This window comes from Triticum aestivum, chromosome 4B (assembly GCF_018294505.1).
Source record: "Triticum aestivum cultivar Chinese Spring chromosome 4B, IWGSC CS RefSeq v2.1, whole genome shotgun sequence".
Lineage (NCBI taxonomy): Eukaryota > Viridiplantae > Streptophyta > Magnoliopsida > Poales > Poaceae > Triticum > Triticum aestivum.
Window position 1 is genome coordinate 309260043 of NC_057804.1, and position 12398 is coordinate 309272440.

Here is a 12398-nt window from a genome sequence, read left to right on the forward strand (position 1 = left end):
TTGCTGTGTAGTTTCCCACACTTATATTCTATCTATGCTGTTTTGTCTTAAATACATATGATTTGAACTGTCTCCATCTTGATTTGGCAACATAAACTAGAATGATATAGACCATATAGTGATCATACTACCTTGATATATGTTTGTTTCATGTTGTTATCCTGTCGACCTTACTACTGAATTGGTTTACCAAAATGAGTTTCATGTACAACATGGTAAACCTATGATGTGTCGGTTTTATTCTCTTTTCGAATGCGGATAAAATATTGGAGAAGAGTACCCCCGTTATGCAATGGTAAAGGAAGAAATGCAGATAAGGTTCAAGATAGTGAGACATCCCTATTGGTCTCCAAGAAAGCTGATAAAAACTATACTGAAGACACTGAGACAACCCCAAGGTCCTGTCTTGATGTAGTGTTCGAGTTACTGGCCACTATTGCTGGCACCAGCTCTATGAACTCGCTGCCTTGATCAGTTCGGCTTCTAGAGTCTCAACTTCAAGTTGAAAGACATCGATCTAATGTTCTGCGACAGGAAGCTGAAGGACCGAGGAAGTCCCTGTAGAATTCAGATGCATACTTTCTGGTGCAACAGCAAGCGCTGGAGGATTTAAGCGCCAAACAAGACAAAGTTAATAAGCTTGCTAAGTGTCTTCCCAGCATTATGGGTACCTAGGATATTGTTTCTTGAGCTCTTCTAAAGTGGTTTTAGTGGACTTGTTTTGCTGCGGCGTTTATTTGCACTAGTCGCCAACTTTGACAACCAGTGTATGTGATATGCTGCTTTGTTCCCTATATTTGCACTGGTGGCGAACTTTGATGCCCAGTGGATGTAATATGTGTAATAGCCATGATAGCCTAGCATAAGTTGCTTGCTTATTTATTTCCTTGTTGTCTTGTTTATTTGTTTGTTTGTAGTCAGTGCAGTTCTTTTTCCGCGGTTTGCTAGTGGTCGTAATAACCTATTTTTTAAAACAAGGCCCCAATAACCATGGGCTACATATTTACTATAGTGACCATGGGCCTCCTATGGGCCGTAGAAACAATGGGCCTTCTACGGGGTGTAGCATCAATGGACCTTCTACGGGCCGTATGATCGATTAGCCAAACATGGGCCAATAAGTGACCGCATTCTAGGCCGTAAACGGGCTAGAGTTGGAATCGTCCGTTCATGGGCCGACCATAATGGGCCGTCATTAATCGGTCATGTTTGATGACGCTATGAAAACGGCCCAATAGATTAACGGGCCACAAATGGGCTGACTGTAACCACGGGCTGAATTTGGCCCACAAGTAGAAAAGGCTAGTAACGGGCCGTAAGTAACTGAATGCTGGAAATGAGTCGAAGAATAAATGGGCCTTGAGAAGGCCGAAAGGTAACACGGGCTGGAAATGGCCCAATGGAATAATAGGCCGTTAATTGGTATAAAGTGATACACTGTTCATTATGTGCAGGTTTCACCACGGGTCGTTAATGGGCCAAAAGTTACAAAGGGACTCATATGGGCCAACAGATGTCATGGGCCATACATGGGCCAGAAATTACAATGGGCTGGAATCATATTGGTTGGCCCAGATGACGCTACTGGGTGTAATTCGGATAGGTCGTAACGGCCGTGACTTAGTGGGATGTAAATGGGCTATATGCGAACAGGTCGTTAACAGGCTTTCCGTGGGCTGACCCGCTACCTTTTGACCAAGTCAAACGGGCCGACCATTTCATCGAAATGGGCCTCCACTGGGCCGTGCCATGTGTCGACGTATCATCGGCGCCTTTGATCCAATGAGTGGATGACATCTGTCCCAACGGTGAGCCGACACGTGGTTCCTCCGGTCATTGAGAATTTTACACGTGGAAAATCCCCATTGGTCCGGGTTGTTAACGGGTTTATCGGATCCAAACCGGAACCCGATACCTTAACGGCGACCTGTTATGGTGGATGCCATGTGTCGGTCACCCCTGATGAAAGCACTTCTATGACACGTGATTTATTTTCATGGAAGTAGGCACTTCCGTGATGATAATTTTGGTAATGTCATGGAACACTCCAACGACAGCACATGTATGACTATCTTGATTCTATCATAAAATTGTCATGGATGTACATGCATGACAGAAAACATGACCTACTGTGACAAATACGTATCATCACGGAAGTGTATTTTTTTGTAGTGGAAGAGCAAAAGGGAGGACATCACAACTGACCACACTCCCATTCTCCCCATCTACTACTTCGTCTAGCTCTAGCGCCAAGATCCAATCCCAAACCCATTTCCTTTTTCGAGTCCAACCTCCTCTGCCAACCATGGCTGACACCCTCAAGGGGCACTGGGGTGGGTATCTATCCGCCGACATTGTTGCCCGTGCTTCAACCGCTGGCCAGCAAGTGCCCGCTTCTAATGCAGGGGAGCGGGTAGTCTTCGTCACCCACCTCGTCCGAGGCCTGGGGTTACCGTTGCAGCCCTTCGTGTGCGTGGTAATGTTCTACTACAGGCTCGACTTCCACCACATGGCCCCAAACTCCATCCTCCACCTCGCCTCCTTCATCATGGTCTATGAGACCTTCCTCCACTACGAGCCGCACTTCGTCCTATGGCTGAAGATCTTTGGGATCAAACCAAAGTCTAGCTGCTAAGATCTTGCGGAGTGCCGAGGGGCCATGATCAGCAAGAACCAGGGGGTCGAATGGTTTAAGGGAACCTTCATCAAAATGGTGAAGGAGTGGCAGCGAGAGTGGTTCTACATCACTGAACCACTCGCCCCTGGTCAGGCCGTGGTCCCTGCCTTTTCGGTCGGGTATCCAAAGAAGCTAAAGTCTTGGAAGTACAAGGGCATCTTGGGGGAACCCTAGCGGAGGTGGAGGCTATGATCAAAAAGATCAAACGGTGGTCGACCACAAAGAACCTCCAGCTCGATGACGTCATCAATGTCTTGCTCAACCACCACATGCTTCCACTCTTGCTTCGGGCTACCCAGATGTGGGTGCATAAGCCCGGGGACATGGGCCCCCTCACCTCCTTCTTCTGCTCCACCTTGGTAGCCATGTGGAAGAGACACCTAAAGCTGGCCAAGGACAAGATTCCTGAGCAGAGAAAGGACCTCGGCTTCGAGCACGACTACGAAGCCCCCCGGCGAGTGCTCTAACACAAAAATCTGAATTTATTTCTTCCGTAATAAGAGATGGATTCTAACGAATCACTATGCTCAATATCCTGCAGAAGTGGTCAGCTTGGGTGCAGACAGTGCGGTGCCCAGCCCCACAACCGAAGTGTCAGGACCCCGACTCGATGCCACATCGATCTAGCATGTAACACCTCATATCACTTTGCGGCCTCACGCACGGTATTCCCACGGGTGTCGCCTTACCTTTGCCTGGGACCGTTTGCGCCTTTTGGCACACGTATATGATAGTGTCGCTAGCATCCATATGGTAAGGAGCCCAGGCTGACATGGCTAGTCGTAAACCCAAAGTGGCACAGACTTACAGGGACAGGCATCCATGACCCAGCATCGAACGTGTCGGGCATCAGCAAGTGAATCCGGGCTATAGCACTGGGCTAGCAGGACTCAGGTAAACCGGGCTGTAGCGGGCTAACAGGACTCCGGTATCCATCGCGTGACATTTCCCCGAAGGGACAGACACATGAACGAAGAAGGACACATGCCGCCCAGCCTAAGTGTTCCGGAGCAGTAGCAAGCTACCAAGGCTCAGGGGAGACACTACGAGACATTTCCCGGTAAGAGAGGCTACTAAGAATAAACAACTAGATAGTCAGACCCCACACATACCAAGCATTTCAATCATACACACAATATGCTCGATATGTGCAAATACAACAAGGCATCACAACATGACTCTACAACACAAGTACTTTATTTAAAGGCTCAGGGAGCCATACATATCATACACACAACTACGGGTCACACGACCCAGCATTCAAGTCATACAGACATACAAGCCAACTGCGGAAGTAACTTGTCTGAGTACAGACAACTAGTAAAATAAAAGAGGCTTGGGAAAGCCTGGCTATACTACGTGGTTCTTCACAAGCTCAGGATCACCACCTGGGCTTCAGTCTACTCATCGATGTCAACATCTATGAAGAACCCATCAGAAGGGGTTGCAGCGTCTTCTGAGAAATGTAAATCAAAGCAACATGAGTACAAAGGTACTCAGCAAGACTTATATCAGATCCTACATACATGCACATTATCAAGAAGGGTTGGTGGGGTTATTGCAGCAAGCCAGCTTTGACTCTTGGCTAAGCTATCCTACGAGACACCAACTTGAAATGGTTTTGCACACACGAGTCCACTACACACCACTTCAATACACCACCGAGGATCCACCTCCGTCATCCTACGGAAGAGCCATCCTCGGCACTCACGCTTATCTTGAGATTTTTAGTAGTATCCATTTACTTGTCTATGAACTGTATAGGCAACCAAGTAGTCCTTTACCGCAGACACGGCTATTCGAATAGATCATGTTAACCCTGCAGGGGTGTACTTCTTCATACATGTTTCCACCACTTAGCGTCTGCACACGACATGTGCTTGGCAGACTTCAAGCGAAAGCCGACATGGGTGTAGACCACGACCTACCTAAACACCTAAGTCTCTAGTCCAGGTTTATCGCCTATTCAGGTTCCATCCGTAGGGAGTCCGGCCGGGGTTCCACATACGGCCCCGAACGATGTGTACAGGGTTCCGAGACACCTAACGGGTGCCCGGTATTCCCGGCCACGTACCTACCGCATCACAGCCCACCCCGCGGGTCAGCGCTGCCCACGGCCTCCAGTAAGCTACAAACACCAGAAATTACTTGCAACTCCTGGACCGAGGACTAGGGTGAATAAGAAGTCGAGCGGGGTCATATTTCAGGGCCCAATGCATGGTAGTAGCTGAATCTTAAATCACACATACAGATCTCAGTGCTTAAGGTCGGCTTCAATGGAACAACACATACATATGGCTCAATCAACTCCTACACATGCTAGTGGGTTTCATCTAGTTACTGTGGCAATGACAGGTCATGTAGAGGAAATGGGTTCAACTACCGTAGCACACGGCAGTTTGAAACACGTTGTCTTAATGCAGTAAAAGAGAGCAGAAGCGAGAACATGGGATTGTATCGATATGATCAAATGGTTGGTTGCTTGCCTGAAGGGTCGATGCACTGATATTGTTCTTCATTAGGGTAATCGTGGTACTCCTCGGAGGCAGAACCTGCCGCAAAGAGCACCGATACACAAACATCACCAAACAATATGCAACAATATGATGCATGCATTAGACATGGCAAAATGAGTGTATTGGGCTAATGCAACTAAGACCAGATGGGTTTGAACCAGTTTGAACCAAAGATTCAAGTTTCAAACTCATAAATGGCCCTTTTAAGTGCTTTATCTTGTTCTGCACTAAACATCAGGTTAGCTTGCTTAAACATGCATGAAATCAGTATAGATGGATAGATTGGATTTTTCTGATCATTTTTCATATATAAAACTTTGCATTTGGAGTTACAGATTAATTTCTATGATTTTTTGAAGTTTGTGGTATTTACTGGAATTTCCTGTGTAATAATAATTCCACTAAATAAATTACTGCTTCAACATTATGTCAGGATGATGTCAGCGGTCAACGGAACAGTCCAGGTCAACCCTGACTAGTGGGTCCCGTGTGTCAGTGTAATTAGTTTAGCTAAATATTAATTAAAACTAATCTTGATTAGTTAACAGGGTTGGGCCCCACCTGTCATTGACCCAGGGGGGTCAAACTGGGCCCACCCGTGGTCAAACGAGGGCTCAGCAGGGTCAACTCACCGGCGTTTAGCCGCCAGCGAGGCCGAACGCGGCGGCGAGAGTGGTTTTGTGCATTCTGGCGACCAAATGAGCGGCGGAGGGCTTCTACGTGTAGCTGGGAGCAAGCCGCAGCTCTTGGTGGCGTTGGTTGAGCTCGGGGTGGCCGGAAACGGCGCCGGCAACGACTTTGGCGGTCGCCGGAGTTCGGGTGAGGTCGAACTCGAGGCTACGGAACACGGCGAGGCTCGTGGAGTGGTGCTACGGGTTCCTACGGGTGCGGTGAGTGCGTTGGACACGATGGTGTGGCCAGTGGATGGCCGGAGTCACGTCGGCGACGAGCTCCGCGGCGGTGCGTGCGGGTGAGCTTCGTGCAGTCGCTACGGGGCTCGGGAGCGAGAAAGGAAGAGGGGAGAGGTAGCTGGGCTCACGGCGATCTCGAGGAACCAGACGGCGCGGTCGGGGACGAGCTGGTGCGGCGGCGACGGCGAAGGGGATCTTCGACGATGGCGGAGTCGAGCGAGGTCGGTGCAGAGGCCTCGGGGCACGCGAGCGCTCGGGGCTCGGCTAGCTCGAAGGAGAGGAGGGCGGCGGAGCTCCTGGACACAACGACACGGCGCAAGAACGACGGAGAGCGTGACTACGGCGACGGTGCGGCTGCGGTGGCGTCGGCCATGGCGTGGGAGAGCGAGGAGAGAGGCAGGTGAGCGAGTGAGGTGTCCAGGGGGTTCGGGGCACGACGTGGAGCTCATCCAGGCCAGCAGGGCGGCGAGAGGAGGAAAGTAGGGCGACGGGCAGCTGCGTGGCGCGCGCTGGTGCCGCCGTCGAGCACTTGCCTGCCTGCCTGGTGAAGGCAAGCAGCTCGCTGGAGCGGCTGCTGGGCTGGCCGGCAAGTGGGCTTGCCAGGTGGGCGCCAGGTAAGCCTCTGCTCCTCTTTGATTTTTCCTTTTCTATTTTTCTGTAAGTTTGTGGACTTTCTAAAAATACCTAGGGAACTCTAAAAATCACCAAACTGCTTATGGCCACTAACTGGAATATATCCAGCATGGAACATTTTAGTTTGGGATTATTTGAGCATTTAAAATAATTTATATAATTTAAATGCCCAAACTCAAATACTTATGATTTAATTCAAAAACCTTAGGATGACCTAGAAAATTGAGCACCACTTTTGGCAGAGGTTCTGAACCAAGACAAGAATGATGGACATTTTAGAAGGGCATTTCAGGTTCATTGAAAAATATTTTTAGTAAACCCTAGTTGGTTTCAGAGGGGGCTGGGGGTTCTGTCATCCCCATTTCAAGTTTCTGTTGAGAAAAATAGACATGATGCAACACTCTAATGCATGAACTAGCTAGGGTGTGACAACTCACCCCCACTCAAAAGAATCTCGTCCCGAGATTTAGGTTCCTCCGGAAAGAAGACGGGGTACTCAAGTCAAAGACGATCCTCCCTTTCCCAAGTTGCTTCCTTCTCAGAATGGTGTGACCATTGAACCTTGAGAAACTTGATATTATGACGTCGAGTGGTACGCTCGGCTTGATCGAGGATACGAACGGGGTACTCTCGATACGTGAGATTATCTTGAAGATCAAGCGTTTTGTGGTCCACTCCACGGATAGGATCCGAAAAGCAACGCCTGAGTTGAGAAACGTGGAAGACGTCGTGGACTCTGGAGAGATGCGGAGGTAGTTCCAATTGGTAGGCAACTTCTCATTTAGCGAGAATGCGAAAGGTTCCAATGTAGCAAGGAGGTAATTTGCCTTTGATACCGAAACGATGGGTTCCCTTTAGAGGAGTAACCCAAAGGTAAGCCTTCTCGTCAACCTCAAAAGTCATAGCCTTATGTTTTCGGTCATATTGACTCTTTTGACGAGATTGGGCTGTTTTCAACTTTTCAGGAACAATGCGAACTTGCTCTTCTGCTTCCTAGATCATGTCCGGGCCAAAGAATTTTCTTTCCCCGGTTTCTGACCAGTTAAGAGGCGTTCGACACCTTCGTCCATAGAGAACTTCAAAAGGGGCTTTACCCAAGCTAGATTGATAGCTGTTGTTATAAGCAAATTCGGCAAATGGAAGGCATTTCTCCCAATCCATTCCGAATGAGATAACAGAAGCTCGAAGCATGTCCTCTAGAATCTGGTTGACACGTTCTACTTGACCACTTGATTGAGGGTGAAAGCAGTGCTAAAGGAAAGGCGGGTTCCCATAGCATTTTGGAAACTTTCCCAAAATCGAGAGGTGAAGAGACTTCCTCGATCCGAGTTAATTTCTAGTGGAACACCATGGAGGGATACTATTCGGGAGATGTACAAGTCTGCTAGTTGACTAGCGGTTATACTCTCGCGAACAGGCAAGAAATGGGCTACTTTGGAAAGACGATCGACAATGACGAAGATAGCGTTATTCCCACTCTTGGTCCTGGGAAAACCGGTGATGAAATCCATACCAATTTTATCCCATTTCCATTCAGGAATAGCTAAGGATTGAAGGGTGCCAGCAGTCCGTTGATGCTCTGCTTTTACACGACGATAGACGTCGCAACTAGCAACAAACTAAGCAATGTCTCTCTTCATCCTAGTCCACTAGAACCTCTGGCGTAGGTCCTGATACATCTTGGTACTACCGGGATGAATGGTGAGAGGAGATTCATGAGCCTCCTTAAGGATCAACTGCCGTAGATGCTGGTTCTTGGGAACCACTAAACGGTTCTCAAAGTACACAACACCATGATCATTTGTGGAGAAACATCTAGCACCTCCGCTAGCAATGTTCTCCTTGATCCTAGATATCCCTTTATCTCGCTTTTGGGAAGCGATAATTTGATTCGTAAGAGTAGGTTTCTCCACCAAGGTGGAAAGAAATCCTTGAGGAACAATGTGAAGGTTAAGCTTCCGAAATTCCTCATGGAGAAGCGGTTGAATTTGTTGTAACATCAGATTGTTACAATAAGATTTATGACTTAGTGCATCAGCCATGACATTGGCCTTTCCTGGGGTGTAAGTTATCCCTAAGTCGAAATATGTGATCAATTCAACCCAACGTCTTTGCTTGAGATTCAAATCCGGTTGGGTGAATATGTACTTCAGAATTTGGTGATCAGTGAAGATTTCGCAACGATTACCGAGGAGGTAATGTCGCCAGGTTTTGAGTGCATGGACTACAGCTGCAAGCTCTAGATCATGAGTAGGATAATTCTCCTCATGTGGGTGCAATTGCCGTGAAGCATAAGCAATTACATGACGATCTTGCATAAGAATGCAACCTAGTCCTTGTCGCGAGGCGTCGCAATAGATAACAAAGTCCTTAGAGAAATCTGGTGGTACCAGTACAGGAGCAGATGTCAGGCGTCTTTTCAGTTCCTGAAAGCTGTGCTCACATTGTGGAGTCCACTCGAACTTGTTATCTTTCTTGAGGATTTTAGTTAGAGGTTTGGCAACCTTGGAGAAGTTCTCGACAAAGGGGCGACAATAGCTCGCTAAGCCAAGGAAACTCCGAACTTGCTTGACCGATTCAGGTGGAGTCCAGTTAAGGACGGCTTGAACTCGCTCGGGGTTGACAGCAATACCCTTACCAGAAATTACATGTCCTAGATAGGTCACTTCTGGTAACCAAAATTCGCATTTAGAGAACTTGGCATAAAGGCGATGCTCTCGAAGTTTCATCAACACTAGCCTTAGATGCTCGGCATGTTCTTCTTCATTCTTGGAGTAGATGAGTATATCATCGAGGTAAACCACGACGAATTTATCCAAATACTCCATGAAGATTGAGTTCATTAATCGAGAAAAGGTGGCTGGGGCGTTGGTTAAACCGAAGGACATGACGGTGTACTCATATTGGCCATAACGAGTAGCAAAGGCCATTTTAGGAATGTCCCCGTTCCTGATTTTGATTTGATGGTAGCCCAACCTCAAATCCATTTCAGAGAAGATTGAGGATCCAGCAAGCTGATCATACAGGTCGTTGATCCTGGGGAGCGGATACTTGTTCTTGATCGTGACCAAGTTGACGGGTCAATAATCTACAACCATCCGGTCCGTACCATCCTTCTTCTTGACGAAGAGGAAGGGGTAAGCCCATGGAGATGAACTAGGTTGGATGAAACCCTTTTTCAAGGACTCATCGAGTTGTTTCTTAAGCTCGGCTAGTTCTAGTGGTGCCATTTTATAGGGTCTTCTAGAAATTGGGACAGTTCCTGGAATAAGATCTATTATGAACTCGACATCTCTGTCAGGTGGAACACCTGGCAATTCTTCTGGAAAGACATCCGGAAAGTCACGGACTACCGGAACGTCTCCGAGGTCTGGCAAAGGACTGGCGTTAAGAGAAAATAGTTGTCGCTTGGCTACTCGGGTCAAGACATTGACTATCTTTCCCGAAGGATGGGTGAGTTGAACAGTCCTAGAGAAGCAATCAATCTTGGAATGATGGGCTAACATCCAATCCATACCCAAGATGATATTAATATCCGAAGATTTGAGAGCTATCAAAGATGCGAGAAAAACAAGTCTGTCGACTTGAATTTCATTTTCATGGCTTACTCTAGAGGTTTGCCATCTAGAACCAGGAGTAGAAATTTCCATAGTGGACGGCATCTCACAGAATGCGGTGTTATGCAAACGAGCATAATTTTCGGATATGAAAGAATGAGATGCTCCAGTATCGAAAAGAGCAGATGTCGGGTGGCAATTAACAAGGAGCATACCGAGAATGACGTAGGGATACTCTTGAGCTTCTTCAGCAGAGATACAGTTGACATGGCCACGTGCAGCGGTGGCTGGCTTGGCGTAGAACGCTTTCCCTGTCGGCTTGCCACGGCCAACAGCTTTTCCAGATTGGTTGGGGTTGGTCTGGGGACACTCGCGTAGGTAGTGGCCTGATTCCCCACACTTGAAGCATGTCACGGAGCTGGTGCGTGGAGGAGCATTGTTGGTTGGACCACCATAGGGCTTGGCTGGTGCAAACTGTTGAGCGGGGCGAGGCACCTGAAAGGATGGCCTCAGTGTGAACCTGGGTGGCAGGGCAGTGTTAGGCACCCACACCCGGCGCTTCTGAGGACCAGCACCGGATGAGGAACCCATGTCACAGCCATGCTTGCGTGTTGCTTCATAATCAGTCTGACCAGACTCAGCACTAATGGCTTTGTTAACAAGCTTCTGAAAATATGTGCACTCATGCAGACGGAGGTCGCGGCGAAGCTCAGGGCTAAGTCCCTTGCGGAACCTTGCTTGCTTCTTTGCATCAGTGGAAACTTCCTCTGTTGCATACCGTGCTAGGTTACCGAACTCCCTGCTGTAAGCATCCACAGAGAGTTGACCTTGAGTGAAACTGCAGAACTCCTCACGTTTATGGTCCATAAGACCCTCCAGAATGTGATGTTCACGGAAAGCCTCGCTGAATTCAGCCCAAGTTGTGACCTGGCCCACTGGGCGCATGGCTCCATAGTTCTCCCACCAGAGACTGGCGGGGCCTTCAAGATGATATGCAGCAAATGTGACCTTGTCAGCCTCACCTACGAGTGCAGAGCGTAGCTTGTGAGTAATACTGCGAAGCCAGTCATCAGCGTCGAGGGGCTCGACGGAGTGGTGGAAAGTGGGTGGATGTATCTTGATGAAATCACTGAGTGACACCAAGTTATTCCTCTGATGGTGTGCCGTGTTTTGCTCGATGCACTCCAACAAGCGGTTGGTCTCCCGCTTGTTTCTCTCGGCCTCTAGCATAACCTCGACCAGAGAAGGAGGGTGAGGCAGGTTTGTTTCCCCAACTCTGCTGCCTTCGGCCTGCTCTGGGGGAGCAGGGTTGGTGCGGGTGTTAACCATCCTATGAAAAAAGACAATGGTTTAGTCCAGGATGGTAGGATTCTGGCATAGAAATGTAGAATGTAATGGATAACATGGAATGTAAGATGATCATCCGTATGACATGGTAGATACAGAAACTGCTTCTTTTATTCCATCGTCATACACACCATACAAGGTTTAGTACAAAACCAACAAAGTACTACTACGGTGAAAAGAGGATTACATCTCATCGGAGGTATTCCAAGCTCCTATACATTATTTTTCTACACCTCCGGAAGGCGGTACAAGCTAAGTCATATCCCATGAGTCACGTAGGACGGTGGCTGATACAACTAGTACGATACTAGTGATACTACTACTAGCTCAGACAGCTCTGTAGTAGTCTTCATAGAAGTCACCTCCATAGCCTGGAAGCTCAACGTGATCATTCGGAAACAGTCGGTCCCGTGGAGCTTGTGGACCATAGGGGCTAGGATGAGGTCTTGGACCAACAAACGGTGGCCTGCGGGGACCACGAGGTGGGGTGATGCCTCCTACATCACGCCAATCCATCATGTCTGGCAGAGCAGATCTCACAGGATAGAGATCTCGCATATCCATATATCCAGCTTGCACAACCGGTGCAAACCGAGTCAAAGTGGCCCAATGATCAGCACGGGTATTGAAAAGCTCCAGTCTCAAGGCCCGATTTTCACGGTCCTTGTCTTCAAGCAACTGTGCAGTGGTGTGAGTTAGTGAGTCCTCCTGAGTGGAGTCAGCATAGATAGCCTGGAGATACCCTTGTGCTCCCGGG